Here is an 18,426-nt window from a genome sequence, read left to right on the forward strand (position 1 = left end):
TTTCCCTATTTTATAAAGACTGCACCTTGCTTGTAGGAAGTGCTCGTGAAAATTTGCTGTGTGTCTGTTTAGAGCCAGGACAGAGTTAGGTGTATGGTCCTCAGACCAGCCCTCTATACGCTACAGGTGTCTCCACTAGCCTTCTTACCATGCAGAGTGAACCTCCTCAGGCCAAGCCCATCTGCACAGGAGACTGAAGACAGAACAAAATAATCTCTGCTTATTCATTTCCCACCAGAGGGCTGGATATACCCAGCTGCTCCCTCTTTCCAAACAGAGACAACTAAAAAGAACAAAAGGTAGTCCCTCTCCTCAATGCCAGAGGGCACAAAGGGGAGTGTGAAAGTTGGGGAATAAAATAGAACCTGATTTATAGGCAGAGTTTTAAATCATGCTTATCTCATTGCCAATGTTTCCAAATCCAATAGTCCTAGAGAGAAATAAACACTAACAATGCAAAATAGATTCATTTGCAAATGACTCATACTCTGTATTTTCTCACTAAAGAGACAGTCTTATAGATCTAGGAGAGTTTGATTCTTTTTACTAAAATGCTTAAACGACTTCAGCTGTGAATAATCAGAGGCTAAAAATATTTATTCAGGATATTATTTGTTCAGTGCTTGAATATTACCATGTAGAGAAAAAAAAATCAACAAATGCAAAGATATATAGGTGGTTTCTGTTATCAAACATTTCTTCCAATCATACAAACAAAAATATTGGATCATGCATCAGAAAGAGAAACAAAATCAGAAAACTCTGACAATGCAAAAGTTATAAATATCTTCAATCTACATGCAATATTTCTTATGGAGTACTTAGAGAACAAATAGTTTATAGATGGAGATCATTCAAAGGTATAAAATTAGCAAATTTCTTTATCCTATACTCCTTTCTTCTGTGTTTCATTCCATCTGTACCTCTTTCTTGTGGCATATCTCACGCTAGCTGTATAAGGAGAAAACTTTTATTATTATCTACCACTTAGGATGATTGTAAATTCTTAAAATGAGATATACCACATTAAAGTGTCTAGTACAAATAATATTACATTTTAATAAATAAGTGATTTATTTAAGAAATTTAAAAGCATTGCCTTAAATGAAAGTTAATAATTTGTTGAATCCACTAAAGCTGCTACTTTCAAACTATGTCTTCTTGGGCCCCAAATATTCTGAGAATATAACCGAAAAGCAGCCCAGGGAAGGTGGAGCCGAGGAATCGGGATGTTATACATAGACTTGGCTTTAAAATGCCATTTGGAAACAAAAAAACAAACTACACTCTACAAATTTGCTTTATTAGTGTAGCCCTTTATCTGCTTCAGTCACTTTAGACTCTCTGGTACCTAGAACGGTGCTTATAACATTGTAAGGACTCAGGGCACATATGTAGAATGAAAGATGAAAAGCAGCCCAAAGTGAGAAATCTTTGGACACAGTGCAGAACTCTTTATAATTTCTTCTAATGTGAAAAAAAAATTAACTGAAATTTTAAAATCCTGATCAGTCCATGTTTCTACATTTTCACATCTATGAGAATAAATGAGCCATATTTTTTTCCAATTCCTTGAACAAATATGTAATGACTTATTGTAATATTCCACTGCTAGAGATCATCCAATCTCTGATTTCAAATTTCTCATAGTAAACAAGAAAAAAAAATACCATTATAAATATAAGGAGGCACATACTCTAATTAAAGAACAATGTGCTTTAATTATAGTTAACAAAGTGGAAGATATTCAATTAGTCTAAAGATGCTCAGAAAAGGCTTCCTAAAAGAGGTAACTCTTAATCTGGGTTGTAAAGCATAAAGAGGATTTCACCATTCATGACATCCTCAAGGCAAATGATTTAGTCCTTCATAAAAATAAATCTGTGGCATAGTGAAGTGCTTTATAATAAGGTATGTCATATGATAACAATGGGAAGTTCAATTCCCAGATAATGGGAAGTACAATCTAGGCAGTGGTGCCAAACTCGTGGAACTTTGGGATTATACATTCATTTTATGGTGGTGTTTAAGCCTTTCTGGTGAAGTATGATTGTCAGACTGTTAGAAAGCAGTAGGCTAATTGTAATAATAATCATGATCTGGTTAGACATGATTTCTTTAACGCAATCAATGACTGCTGAACCCTGTGGAAGTTGGAGATGAACAAAGATCCATTAAATCATCTTGGCTGTTTCTCCTGGAGGCCAAATCAGGATCAGATTGGTTAATGGTATCTGCTTTTGTTGTAGACTTAGTCAGGAAACCTCAGGGAGAGAGGAAGGAAAGTGGCCAAGACAACTGCTACCTGATTCCTCAGAGTCACAGAATAAACTTCCTACAATCCTGATTAGCAGAATTCTACCTCTCATTGTCTTTGAAGCAATCATTTACTTTCCAATCTGCCATTGTTTCACCCTCCTTCCAGCAAATTGCCTTAGCATTTGAACATATGATACCTGATTATTTTATTGGAGATGACTGACTGTGAGAAAGAAGGAGGAAATTTAAGAAAACCCTAGGGAATAAAGGGCCCGAAAGAAAAAGCAGAAAATTTAAGAGATCAAGAAGAAATATGGATTCAGTCTCCACCCTATTCTATTGTAGGGGGTTTACCACCTCTTACAAATACCAATCAAGGAGTTATATGTTCCTCAAAGCTTAAAGCTCTCCTTTAGAGATCTAATAACATTACATTGCATTATAGAACAGTCATTCTTAGAGATTGGAGCTGGAGAAGCACTTTATGAGCTAGATGAAGCGAGCCATCAAGTTGGAAAAGAACTTGTGACAAGGAGCAATGCGTGGTATCTAGAAACTGTGGAGAAGTCTCTAGAATTTGCGTGAGCTCCAGCCAATAACCAACAAAAGCTGGGACCCTTAATTATGCAATCTCAAATCATGCCAACAACCTGAAAGAACTTGGAAGTGAATTTTTTCCCACCTGAGACTGAAGATGAGACCAGCCTGGCTGACACCTTGACTGCAACCATGTGAGGGCATAAAAAGAAGATTCAGCTAAGCTGTTCCCAGATTCCTGACCCACAGAAACTGTGAGATAATAAACATGTTTATTACCACAAAGTTTGTAGTAATTTTATTACACAGCTACAGAAAAGGAGTACAGTGTACTTCTGCCTTCCCTATTTATCTCCTCCTTCTCTCTTGGTATAATCCATCCTGCTTCGGTCCAGTATCCACATGAATTATCCATCTGCCCAACATCTTCCTTATTCCTGTCACTCACAATGACACCTCACAATGGGATTCCTCAATAGTACTTTCGTTTTTTCCCCCACACCTCAACCCCCACCTCTGGCAACTACAAATCTATTCTTTGTATCTGTAAGGGTTTCTTTTTTTTTTTTTTTTCTTTTCAAATTCCTTTCATACATGATCTAGTCATATCATACAGTACTCATTTTTTCTATATCTGACTTACTTCACTCATACTACTTTAGTTTCTAAAGTGCTTTCCTCAACCCTTCCCCCTTTCCATTTAATCTTTACTTGTTTACACATTTACCAAAATGTACCTATCCCTGTTCCTCTGTTAGTCAGCATTGCTACTGAAATAAATTACCAAAAACTTACAGGCTTAAGACAACAAATTTATTAGCATATAGTTTTGCATATATTTTGTAAGAAATACAAAATGGATTGCACTGGGATAAAATTAAGGCTTCAGCAAGGCTATATTCCTTTCTAGAGGCTCTGGGGGAGAATCCATTTCCTTGCCTTTACCAGCTTCTAGAAAGCCCCTGCATTCCTTGGTTTATGGCCCCATTCCACCAGCAACATTGGGTTGAGTCCTACTCATACCCTTATCCCTCAGGTCTTCTCTCTCTTCTGCGCTCTCTTCTAATAATAATGGCTTTTGTGATTACACTGAGCCCACCTAAGTAATTCAGGAGAGTTTCCCTTTTTCAAGGTCAGGTGTTTAGGAATCATAATTCTATCTGAAGTCTTAATTCCCCTTTGTCATGCTATACTATGCTATGCTAAGTCACTTCAGTCGTGTCCAACTCTGTGTGACCCCATAGACAGCAGCCCACCATGCTCCCCCGTCCCTGGGATTCTCCAGGCAAGAACACTGGAGTGGGTTGCCATTTCCTTCTCCAATGCATTAAAGTGAAAAGTGAAAGTGAAGTCGCTCAGTCATGCCTGACTCTTAGCGACTCCATGGATTGCAGCCTAACAGGCTCCTCCATCCATGGGGTTTTCTAAGCAAGAGTACTGGAGTGGGGTGCCATTGCCTTCTCCGTTGTCATGCTACAAGGTACCATCTGGGGTTTAGGATGTGAACATCATTAGATGGCTGTTTTTCTGCCTACTACCCTTTGTGAAAGTTGTAAATTTGTTTTTTTTTTTTTTTTTTAAACAATCTGCAGGACTCAGTGAAGCCCTAGTGCACATGGTTAATAGTTAGTGAACCCTCCCAAAGCAATTTTACAGTAAACAGACCTCTTTGAAGTACATAGAACTTTCATATCTAAGGGATATCTCCTAAAGGGGAAATTTTCTGGCACTGGGGCAGGTCTGTGAGAGACATATTTTAAGCAAAATGTCATTTAATGATTCACAAATCACATCATAAAAATGACTGCTTGTTCTGCCTTCTGATAAAAATACCTCCCATTTTGCTCTTCATGGTCCATACCAGTTATTATTTGACTGTTGACTGTCAGTCTAAGTAGGTTAGTGGTTGTAGGCTCCAATGATGAGGTAGTTAAATGAGGAAACTGGGAGGCTCCCCACAGAGCTGGTACAATGACTATGCTGCCCTAGGGAGGGAGCAGAAGCAGTGAACCATTTAAGCTGTTACAACACCCAAGCAGCAGTCAAATTCAGGGGCTCGGTTTTGTGACTCCCCAGCGTGTATCAATTATCTCAATGGGAGTTTCAGATTTTCCAATATATCTCCAAACAAAATTAATTTTAATGGCTTTAATTAGCCTTAATTGTATTATTACTATTATTATATGTGCCCCTTTTGTGAGGCTGATGAGAAATACTTCCAGAGCAACAAACCAACAGAAAAATGAGAGATAGTGTAGGTCCAGATTATTTGGAAATTAATTGCCTATATGCCATTTTATTCATAATTGTGAGAAAATAGGTCAATTGTTAATTACAAACAGTTGTGGCATGTACACATATTCTGAGACACAGCCAAGAACCATAGATTCTGATTTATTTCTCTTCAAAGTGGCTGCTTTCTCCCCAGTAGACACACAGTCAAGGAAACACACATACACATACTATACATATATATATATATATATATATATATATATATATATATATATATATTTTATTCTGTGTTTTCCTGGTCCTCTAATTCATAGTTCTGAGAACTGTCCTGTAGGCCACTGTTTCAACTCCTCTATTTTTTAAAAAATCTGGCCATGGCTGTCAAGAGGAAATTAATCTTTTGCAGCCAAATGAAATTTGGGCTTCCCAGCACTAGCCACTAATGAAAAATGCATTAATGGAAAGCATCAGGAAAAACCCCTGGCTCTTAGTACCAGAGGGTACATTTAAATAATTCTATGAATATAGATCAATAAAACTAATTTACTTATAGCCTTTGTGTGCAGTATTCAAATCTGAATAAAAGTCATTTGTATTACAATGTTTTGTATTAATTTGAGGTATCTATTGTTTTACATATTAAATTAATCTTGGTCTTTAGACAAACTTCATATACGATATTAAAATATGAGGTCTGGGATTTGATATTAGTAATGCTATGATTTCATAATTCAGCCTGGTTTGTCTGGATGTCATTTGAAAGGCTTGGAGAGGTCCCAGAGGGCTAGCTCTGAGAAACCAGGGTTAAGTTGCAGAGAGAGCAGAAGGCTTTAATATTCAAGCATGCATCATCTCAGCAGCAGTGCCTCAAAGACCCACTGGGAGTTAGGGCTTGGAATGGGATCCTGCTGAGTAGAGATGTGAGAATGGCATTCAGAAGCACCTGAATATCCATAGCCTAAAGGGATGGATACAGGATGTGAATATCTTGATTCAAATGCTGAGATCAAGATATTGCTTCCTATTTCAATGAAGATCATTCTTTATTCATCAAGTATTTACTTAGTGCCTTTTCTCTACTAGGTACATAGACACACAGGTATAGAAACATAAAATTAGATTCTAAGAGCTTAAAATCGACAGGCAAATCACTATGCAGTTATGCTTTGATGTGGTAAGTACTGCACCAGAAATAAGTATAGAGTGCTCCAAGAGCCTGTTAATAAATGCTTAAGCAGCCTGATGCTTTCTGGATTTATTTGGCCATGGAATTTTAAAGCAGTCAACATCAAAAATATTAATATCCCTTTAAACTCTGTTCATACACAATTGTGAATGTAAAACAATGATATAGTTAACCAAGAGGCAGCAATGGAGGTTAGTAAAAAATTCAACTCAGCTCTATCTCCTGTAAGAATAACAAAGCAAAATCTCTGCATTCTCTCTGGCCCCAGCAGCATCTCCTCTACAGAGGTCTTCTTGCTGTGAACCCTGTGACTGCTCATCCTCCAGCCAGATGTTCCTGAATGGTATACCCATGCCATGGCCAGGAGCTCAAAATAAATGAGAATTTCCTGAGGGCCAGCGGCAGCTCTGATGTTTCGATATTTTCAGTCATTTGCTTGAAACAGTGTGCAAACTTATTAGTCAATTAAACTAGATAGCTATTGTCTTCCATATCAATACAATTTCTTCAATGCTTGTCTTTCGGTTTTAGTTATGAGGATAACCAGAAGTGAATGAGCTTTGTAAAATACAGAATTTTTAATACATTTAAGGCATTTTTTATTGCCAAGAAAATAAAATAGTTTATCTCATCTCACAGTTCTAGGGTTCTGAGACATCAGGGATCATGCGAAGATTAATACCTTCATGCTTTCCTTCACCTCTAGTCCCTGAGATGAAAGTTAATACAGTTTGGAGAAGAGAATTAAACGAGTCTCTAGCTATCAAAAAAGGCAATGGCAACCCACTCCAGTACTCTTGCCTGGAAAATCCCATGGGTGGAGGAGCCTGGTAGGCTGCAGTCCATGGGGTCGCTAAGAGTTGGACACAACTGAGCGACTTGCCTTTCACTTTTCACTTTTATGCATTGGTAAAGGAAAGGGCAACCCACTCCAGTGTTCTTGCCTGGAGAATCCCAGGGACACAGCTGAAGCAACTCTGTGCGACCCCATAGACAGCAGCCTACCAGGCTCCTCCGTCCATGGGATTTTCCAGGCAAAAGTACTGGAGTGGGGTGCCATTCCCTCTCCAGCAGCAGCAGCTATTTATCCCTTATTAGCAGTATGACAAACCACATATAAGCCTCAGTTTGCTTACCTGTAATAGAGGATATTAGTGATTGCCAGACTTATCTCACAGAATTAGCAAGAGGATTAAAATTAGACATGAGATCATGTGTATGCACCACAAAATTCTAGATCATTTTTTCACTCATTCATATGCTTTCTGTACTAGTTAACACACTGAACTAGTTGTTGGGAGAGAGCAGTGACCAAGGAAGATATAGTTGCTGTCATCATGGAGCTTACAATCTAGTGGGCAGGACCACTGTTTAATTAAACCACCTGTTTAATTGACATGGATTAAATTTACAGCATAAGTTTAATCATGTCAATTAAACTTACAGCATAAGTTTCCTGCATTTGGTTTATTTTTGGCTGTCACTCTCCTGAATTTCTTAAAAGTTTGAACAAGGAACCATATTTAGTCCCACAAGATATGTAGTCTGTCCTGCTGATGAGTGTAAGATGTGATTGCTGAAAATAAAGAATTAAGGGCTTCCATGTTGAAATAAAAATGAGACTACAAAAATAATATAGAGAGGACATACTCAAGCAGAAACAACATGGCAAGGTCCTAGATTGATAGAAAAGAAAGATGGAAAGAAGACAAAGGCAAAAATGGAATTAGCTCATTTAGCAACATAAATTGCAGGTTCAATCCCTGGGTTGGGAAGATCCCCTGAAGAAGGAAATGGCAACCCTCTCCAGTATTCTTGCCTGGGAAATCCCATGGACAGAGGATCCTGGTGGGCTAACATCCTAGGGGTTCACAAAGAGTTAGACATGACTGAATGCACACACAGGCAGGCAGCAACATAAATAACTAGAGAAAAGACATAGACATGAGATCAAAATAAAAAAGAGCAAAGGGAAAAATACCAAGGACACGAGAAGAGAGCAACCATTGATGGAGGGGGTATAGACAGAGTGGAGCTTGGGACAGAGTAGAGGTCACAGTTACAGCATCAGGATGAATCCTGTCCCCTTGACATAGGGAAATTCCATTAGCCCAATTGTGATTGAACCAAAAATTACTTGGGATGGAGACAGAATTCCTTATGAATAGCTCCTCCCATAAGGCCGGGACCCTTAATTTACAGTGTTATATAGCAAGATCTACATTGTACTCCTATCACTGAACAAATGTATGAGCCTTCTCTGTATTACCAGATGCTGTTAATCTGGATAATTATGTATTTCATGTGGTTTGAAACTCATAGTCCTTCTTTACACGTTACCATGTACAGTAGCCTGAGCTTGTACATGTATTAATTCTCTTCATCTGTTTTCATAAGAAGGCATTGTTGAAAAATAGACAAGTTGTACTAATTGTAACATTCATGTGACTATAGTCTAGAAAATACTGGTCTCTATCCCTTTGCTCATGAGTTTGCAATCTAGTAATATGACATATTTTACAGTGAGTACAATAACAGAGGAATATACAGCTATGTGGCAAAAGCGAGGGAACGGTAACTCCTCTTAAATGTGTCAGGAAGACACCTCAAGGAGCTTCTTCCACATCCTACCTTAAGCAGGGTTTTGAAGAATTTATGGATACTTATCAGATTGATGTGGTACATGGCATGCCATGAGAAAATTGCTATCACCTATGCAGAGATTGAAGGGTTAATACAAAGAATTAAAGTGCTGTATGAACAGAACCAGCTCTTCATCATAAATTCTAAACTTGTTTTTCACTTCACACATATACAGAAATCAGTATATATACCAGATGAATAGCAGGAGTTGGGGTTGCCATTTTTCTCTGTCTTCTTTTTCACATCAGTTCTAATATTCTAATATTTTCAACAAGTCACTAAGTTGGCAGCAAAGACATATGATGATATTTTCTCTACAGATTTTTTTTTTTCTAGAAAACCAGTCTTCTCTCTGTTTGCAAATCCAGAACTAGGATATATTTCCCCCCATATATGATGTATATAAAAGGCCAATCGTAAAAAGCAAAAACCAATAACAAATATATTTTGCATAAACTTCCTTCTCATTATCAACATTATTATCATTTTATTATAGTATTGATTTTATATTACAATAAATAACAATAATACTATCTCACATGTGTAAAGAGGTTTCTGCATTTTAAATTATTTTCACAGCCATTATCTGATTTGGATTACTACTCAAAAACTCTGGAAGATTAGAAAGAAAAAAAGGTTTTTCTTTTCTATTATATAGATGAGAAACCTGTAAGTTAAAGAGACTAGAATTATCCAAGGACACAACAAATGATTGGAGATGAAAGTTTTGATCCTAGAACTCTGCTTTCCGGTTTTGAGTTCTTTGGCACCTACACCACTGAATATTGTTCTGTAGGATACCACATGTGGAACTGATAAGCTATTCACAAAGTATGATTTCTGAGAATTGAATACAAATAAAATTTAAAAATTTCTTAGCTTCTCTAATGTGGTAAGGAATGAAATAAAATAAATTGTTTTCGTAGCACCTTCCAAGAGGATATCGCTACATAAACCAGTCTTACTTCTAATTTTGAAAGATAGGAGAGTCATGAAAGGGTGGATACCAGGGAAAGGGTCCTAATTATCTTCCAAATATTTTAACAGATGCAGGTTCAAGTACATACTCTAGTACCAGTCACATAAAACTGGGCTATCACTTTTAAATTATACTTAATTGTTTTTCCTAATTGATAACATCAAGTGAACAAAAATCAAAAAGAATAATTTCATTGCAGACTGACTTTCCTTCCCACTTTTATTTCTGGAGCATATAACTCTTTTTAGCAGCTTCATCAAGGTATAATTCACACATTATATAATTCACCTATTTAACCTTTACAATTCAAGATTTTTAGTATATTCACAGAATTGTGCAACCATCACCATAATCTAATTTTAAAATAGCTTCTTCATCAAAAAAGAATTAATAGTCTTTTCCCATTCATCCTCTCCTGTTTCCCATTCATCCAACCCCATTTCTGAGTGGGGGCGGAATTCTGCTTTATGTCTCAATGGATTTGCCTATTCTGGCCTACATAAAAATAGAATCCTACAATAATTTCACAGCTGGTTTATTTCACTTAGGATAAATATTCAAAGTTCACCAACATTGTACCACATATCAGTAATTAATTCTTTTTGATGGTGTAATAGTATTCTATTATATGGCTATATCATAAATTGTTTATCCATTTATCATTTTATTTATAGATTTCTCAGTGGACATCTGGGTTGTTTCCACTTTTTTGCCATTATACATAAAATTTCCAAGAACATTTGGGACCAACCAAGTCTTTACATGGATGTATGTTTTTATTTCTCTGGGTACATACTTAGGAGAGGAGTTGTTGGGACAGATGGTAATTCTATGTTTATTTTTCTTTTTGAATGCCAAGTTCCCAAGGCAGCTGTACCATTCCCATCAGCAATGGATGCAGATATCAATTTCTCCACATCTTTGATGACATTTTTTGCTTTTTGTTTTTGATATTTTGAATTATACTATTCATAGTGGGTATGAAGTGGTATCATACTGGCTTTGATTTGCACTCTCCTATTGAATAATCCTGTGGACAGAGGAGCCTGGTGGGTTATAGTCCATGGAATTGCAAAAGTAAGACACAACTGAGCATACATGCATGCACTCACACACGTTCATACAAACAATGAATAATGAGGTTAGGCATTTGGTCGTGTGCTTAGGCTCTTTGTGTATCTTCTTTGGAGAAATGACTATTCTTTGTTTATTTTTCAATCAGGCTATTTATCTTTCTATTACTGAGTTGTAAGTATTTTATATATTCTGAATATAAGTCTTACTGAATATATGATTTACAAATATTTTCTTTTCTGTGGGCTGTGATTTACTTCCCTGGTGATATCATTTGTAAGACAAAATTTTAAGTTTTTATCAAGTTCAAGTTATTTTTAATTTGGTAGTTAGTGCTTTGATGTCATATCTAAGTGATGTTTGCCTAAAATAAAGATTTAAAACTGCATTTCCTTCTAAAAGTCTAATAGCTTTAGCTTACATATATATACATACTTGTATACATATATATGTCTATAATCCATTTTGAGTTAATTTTTGTGTACTGTATAATACAAAGAAAGGGTTCAACTTCTTTCTTTTGAATATGAGTATTCCGTTATTCCCACACCATTTGTTGAAAAGACTCTGCTTTCCCTCATTAAATTATCTTGACATCCTTGTTGAAAATCAGTTGACTGTAAGGTAAGGGTTTATTTCTGAATTCACATTTTACTCCACTGGTCTGTGTGTGTGTGTGTGTGTGTGTGTGCGCACTAAATCAATCATTTCTGACTCTGCAACACTACTGATAGTAGCCCATCAGGCTCCTCTGTCCATAGGATTTTCCAGACAAGAATGCTGGAGTAGGTTGCCATGCCCTCCTTAAGGGATCTGGATGGCCAGATCTCTGGATGGCCAGAGATTGATTCTATGTCTCTCATGTCTCATGCATTGGCAGGTGGGTTCTTTACCACTAGCACCACCTGTGAATCCCCCATTGATTTATATGTCTACCTATATTCCAACACTAGGCTTTGTAATATGTTTTCATATTAGAAAGTATTTTGACTATTTTGGATCTTCTGCATTTCCATATGAATTTTGGAATTCATATTTAGTTTCTGAAAAATATAACTAATATTTTAAAGGTGAGGGAACACATGTATACCTGTGGCGGATTCATTTTGATATTTGGCAAAACTAACAGAATTATGTAAAGTTTAAAAATAAAATTAAAAAAAAATAAAGGTGAGTATGCAGATCAATTTGGAGTACAGCCATCTTAAAAATATTGAGTCCTACATTCCATAAATATAGGCTGTCTTTTCACTACTTAGATTTTCTTTAATTCTTCCAGCACTTTTTTGGGGCAGTTTTCAAGTATCAAGTTTTGTTCTTCTTTTGTTGAATTTATTCTTAAGTGATTTAGTCTTCAGATGCTCTAATAAATGAAATGGTTTTAATTATATTTTCAGATTATTCATTACTAGTATATAGAAATAAAACAGGATTTCTTGTATACTGATATTGTATTTTGCAAACTGCCTGAATCAGCTTATCAGTTCTAAGTTTTAGTGACTTCCATAGGATTTTTTTCTATGTAACACTGTCATCTGCACGAGTTGCTGTTGTTCAGTCCCTAAGTTGTGTCCAACTCTTTGCGACCCCATGAACTGCAGAATGCCAAGCTTCTCTGTCCTTCACTGTCTCCCGGAGTTTTCTCAAACTCATATCTACTGAGTTGCTGATGCTATCCAACAATCATCCTCTTTAGCTCCCTTTTCCTCCTGCCCTCAATTTTTTCCAACATGAGTATCATTTCCAATGAGTTGACTCTTCACATCAGGTGGCCAAAGTATTGTTATTTTTTCATAAAGTTCCTTTTTCATATTCAGGAAGTTCCCTTTTATTCCTTGTGTATTAAGTGTTTATAAAAAAGGTGGGTTATTTTTTTTAAACTTTTTGCTTGCATCTATTGAGCTAATCACGTGGGTTTTGCCCCTTTTTCTATTTGATAGTCTGTTATTACATTGGTTGATTTTCAGGTGTTAAATCAACCTATATCCTTTTGAAAAATCCTACTTATTAATGTTATATGATGTTTTTTGCAATGTTGCTAACATAGTCTGTTAGTATTTTGTTAAGGACTTTTGTGCATTCAGAGACTATAGTTTAGTCTGTGGTTTTCTTGTAATGTTTCTGTCTGGTTTTGATATCAGGATTATACTAGATTCATATATAAGTGAAAAAGGGTTCTGCACTCTGTTTTTTTAAAAGTTTGTGAAGAATTGATATTAACTCTTGGAATATTTGGTAGAATTCACCAGTAAAGTCATCTATGCTTGGCCTTATCTTTGTGGGAAGTTTTAAAATTATTAATTCAATCTCTTTCTTTGCTATAGGCCTGTTCAGAGTTTCTTTTCTTTTTTTCCTTAAATCAATTTTGATAATTTATATCTTTCTAGGATAGCCCTTTTTATTGAAGTTTCCTAAATTATTGGCCACCTGATGCAAAGATCCAACTCATTGGAAAAGACCCTCATGCTGGGAAAGATTGAAGGCAAAAGGAGAAGGGGGTGGCATAGGATGAGATGGTTAGATAGCATCACCAACTCAATGGACATGAATCTGAATAAACTCCAAGAGATAGTGAAAGATAGGGAATCCTTGTGTGCTACAGTCCACGGGGTCAGCAAGAGTCCGATATGACTTAGAAACTGAATAAGAATAATTACTCATAATACACTCTTAACATATTTTTATTTCTGTAAGGTTGAGTATGACCCCTTTCATTTCTTTTTTTTTAATATAAATTTATTTATTTAATTGGAGGCTAATTGTTTTACAATATTGTATTAGTTTTGTGTTCTAATAGTACTAATTTGAATAATCTCTCTTTTTTCTTAGTCTGGCTAAACTTTTGTCCATTTTATTAACCTTTTCAAACAAAAACAACTTTTGATTTTGAGATTTTCTTGATTGTTCTATTTTTTAATTTTATTAATTTCCATTCTAATTTTTATTTCCTTCCTTGTGTTTGCTTTAAATTTAATTTGTTCTTTTTCCAATTTCTTAATTTAGAAGCCCAGGTTATTAATTTGAGATTTTTTAAATTAAATGTTTAACAACTTTAAATGGTCCTTTAAGTATTATTTAAGTTACACTCTATAAATTTTGATTTGTTGTCCTTTTGTTTTCATTCATCATGCAATTTTAATCTAATTCTTGTGATTTCTTTTTTGACCCACTGATAATATGTGATCGTATCATTTAATTTTCATATATCTGTTGATTTTCTAAATTATCTTCTGGTGCTGATTTCTGATTTAATTCCACTGAATGGAATGTCAGAAATTATACTTTGCATGATTTCAAACTTTTTAAATTTATTGAGGCATAGAGGCTTATTCTGTAGCCTAGCATATGATCTTATCTTGGAGAATGTTCTATGGGCATTTGAGAAAAAATATGTTTTTTGCTATTGTTGGTTGGAGGGCTCTATAATTGTCTTTTAATTCTACTTAGTTCATAGTTTTGTTCAAGCTTTCTGTTTTCTTAGACATTATGTCTAGCTCTGTTATTGAAAGTGAAGCACTGATGGCTCCAACTATTGTGTAATCTGTTTCTCCTTTGAATTCTGTCAATTTTGCTTCGCATATTTTGTGACTCTGTTGGTATGTGTATCCTTGTTATATTGTTATGTGTACCTCTTTTATCATTATAAGTTGTCCTTATTTTTCTTTAGTAATTTATTTTGTTTCAAGGTCAGTTTTGTCTGGTATTAATACAGTCATATCAGCTCTCATGTTTCACAGTATATATTTTCTACACTTTTACTTTCAACATTTTGTAACTTTGCATGTAAAGTATGTCTCCTGTAGACACCACAAAGTTGGATGTCATGTTTTTTATCCACTCTGATAATTTGTGTCTTTGACTGTTTAATCCTTTCCCCATGTAATATAATGGATACAGTTGAATTTCTATCTGCCAGGTGAATTTTTGTTTTCTCTGCATGCTCCATTACTCAGTAGAGTCTGACTCTTTGCAATTCTTTGGACTGTACCCTGCCAGGGTCCTCTGTTCGTGGGCTCTTTCAGGCAAGAATATTGGAGTGGATTGCCATTTCCTACTCCAAGGGACCTTACCAACTCAGGAATCAAATCTGCATCTCCTGTGTCTCCTGCAAGGCAGGCAGATTCTTTACCTGCTGAGCCATGGGGAAGCCTGACATAGAAATATTACTCTTATATAACTCTATTCCATTTTCCTATTTTTGACAGCTACTATTATAAATATTATATTAATATATGTACAAACTCAACAATACATTATTATAATTATTACTTTTGATAATAACTTTACCAAAAAGAAACTAAGTGAAGAAGAACATTTTGAGTTGACTATATAAATTTATTTTACAATTTGGCATCATTCCCTCTTTTAATAAAAATTTTAATCCCACCCTTCCTTGTACTGTTATTGCCAGCAATTAAATCCATCCATCATCACAACTATACATATATTTTTGTGCATTTGCTTTTTCTATATGTTTTAAATTTTTATTTATTTTTTAATTGAAAGATAATTGCTTTATAGAATTTTGTTGTTCTCTGTCAAACCTCAACATGAATCAGCCATAGGTATACATATATCCCCTCCCTTTTGAACCTCCCTCTCATCTCCCTCTCCATCCCACCCCTCTAGGTTGATACAGAGGCCCTGTTTGAGTTTCCTTAGCCATACACAAATTCCTGTTGGCTATCTATTTTACATATTGTAAAGTAAGTTTCCATGTTACTTTTTCCATATATCTTACCCTCTCCTCCCTCTCCCCATGTCCGTAACTCTATTTTCTATGTCTGTTTCTTGACTGTTACTCTGTAAATAAATTCTTCAGTACCATTTTTCTAGATTCTGTATATATGCATTAGAATACAGTATTTATCTTTCTCTTTCTGACTCACTTCACTCTGTATAACAGGTTCTAGGTTCATCCACCTCATTAGAACTGACTCAAATGCATTCTTTTTTATGGCTGAGTACTATTCCATTGTGTATATGTACAACTTCTTTATCCAGTCATCTGCTGATGGACATCAAGGTTGCTTACCTGTTCTAGCTATTGTAAATAGTGCTGCAATGAACAATGGGATTCATGTGTCTTTTTCAATTTTGGTTTCCTCAAGTTATATGCCTAAGAGTGGGATTGCTGGGTCATACAGTGGTTTTATTCCTAGTTTTTAAGAAATCTCCATACCGTCTTCCATAGTGGCTGAATCAATTCACATTCCCACCAACAGTGCACCTCTCCAGCATTTATTGCTTGTAGACTTTTTGATGATGGCCATTCTGACTGGTGTGAGTTGATATTTCATTGTAGTTTTGATTTACATGTCTCTAATAATGATTGATATGAGTTGATATCTCATTGTAGTTTTGATTTTCATGTCTCCAATAATGATTGATATTGAGCATCTTTTCATGTGTTTGTTAGCTATCTGTATGTCTTTTTTGAGAAATGTTTGTTTAGGTTTTTTTCCAATTTTTGATTGAGTTGTTTGTTTTCCTGGTATTGAGTTATATGAACTGCTTGTTTCTTTTGGGAGTTAATCCTTTGTCAGTTGTTTCATTTGCCATTATTTTCTCCCATTCTGAGGGTTGTTTCTTCACCTTGCTTATAGTTTCCTTTGCTGTGCAAAATCTCTTAAGTTTAATCAGGTCCCACTTTTGTTTTTATTTTCATTATTTTAGGAGGTGGGTAATAAAGGATTGTGCTTTGATTTAGGTCATCGAGTGTTCTGCCTATGCTTACTTATAAGAGTTTTATAGTTTCTGGTCTTACATTTTGGTCTTTAGTCCATTTTGAGTTTATCTTTGTGTATGGCATTAGGAAGTGTTCGCAATTCATTCTTTTGCATGCAGCTGTCCAGTTTTCCCAGCACCATTTATTGAAGAGGCTGTCTTTGCCCCATTGTATATTCTTGCCTCCATTGTCAAAAATAAATTACTCATAGACACATGGGTTTATTTCTGGGCTTTCTATCTTGTTCCATTGGTCTATATTCATGTTTTTGGGCCAGTACCATACTGTCTTGATTACTGTAGCTTTGTAGTATAATCTGAAGTCAGGAAGGTTGATTCTTCTAGCTTCATTCTTCTTTCTCAAGGCTGCTTTGGTTATTCAGAGTTTTCTGCATACAGTATACTGTCATCTGCAAACAGTGAAAGTTTTATTTTTTTCTATTCCAATCTGGATTTCTTTTATTTCTTTTTCTTCTCTGATTACTATAGATAGGACTTCCAGAACTACGTTGAATAACAGTGGTGAAAGTGGACACCCTTGTCTTATTCTTCACCTTAGGGGGAATGCTTTCAATTTTTCACCATTGAGAATAATGTTATTGTAAGCTTATCATATATGGCCTTTACTATTTTGAGGTAGGTTCCTTCTATGCCTGTAATTTAAAGAGTTAACTATAAATGGGTTCTGAAGTTTGTCAAAGACTTTTTCTGCATCTATTGAGATTAGCATATGGATTTTATCTTTCAAATTGTTAATATGGTGTATCACATTGGTTGATTTTGTATAATGAAGAATCCTGGCACTCCTGGAATAAACCCAACTTATCGTGGTGTTGAGCTTTTTGATGTGTTGCTGAATTCTGTTCACTAGAATTTTTTTGAGGATTTCTGCATCTATGTTCACCAATGACATTGGCCTGTAGTTTTCATTTATTGCATTGTATTTGTCCAGTTTTGGTATCAAGGTGATGGTGGCCTCATAGAATGCGTTAAGTGTCCCTTCCTCTTCAATTTTTTGAAAGAGTTTTAGAAGGATAGGCATTAGCTCTTCACTAAATGTTTGATAGAATTTGCCTGTGAAGCCAACTGATCCTGGGCTTTTGATTTTTGGGAGATTTTCAATCACAGTTTCAATTTCAGTGCTTGTAATTGGGTTGTTCATAATTTTTATTTCTTCCTGGTTCATTCTTGGAAGATTGAGCTTTTCTAAGAATATGTCCATTTCTTCCAGGGTATCCATTTTATTGCTATATAGTTGTTCATAATAGTCTCTTATAATCCTTTGTATTTCTGCATTGTCTGTTGTAACCTCTCCTTTTTCATTACTAAATTCATTGATTTGAGTCTTCTTTTTTCCTTGATGAGTCTCTAAAAGTTTGTCAATTTTACTTATCTTCTCAAAGAATCAGCTTTTAGTTTTATTAATCATTACTATTGTTTCTTTCATTTCCTTTTCACTTATTTCTGCTCTAATCTTCATGATTTCTTTCCTTCTACTAATTTTTTTGGGGGGTGTAGGAGGGGGAAGGTTGTTCTTTTTCCATTTGTTTTAGGTGTAGAGTTAGGTTGTCTATTCAATGTTTTTCTTGTTTCTTAAGGTAGGATTGCGTTACTATAAACTTTCCTCTTGGATCTGCTTTTGCTGCATCCCATAGGTTTTGAGTTTTGTTTTCATTGTCATCTGTTTCTAGAAATTTTTTGAATTCTTCAGTAACCTGTAGGTTATTTAAAAACGTATTGCTTGATCTCTATGTGTTTGCATTTCTTTCATTTTTTTTTCTTGTAA

Source organism: Bos indicus x Bos taurus, chromosome 3 (genome assembly GCF_003369695.1).
Source record: "Bos indicus x Bos taurus breed Angus x Brahman F1 hybrid chromosome 3, Bos_hybrid_MaternalHap_v2.0, whole genome shotgun sequence".
Lineage (NCBI taxonomy): Eukaryota > Metazoa > Chordata > Mammalia > Artiodactyla > Bovidae > Bos > Bos indicus x Bos taurus.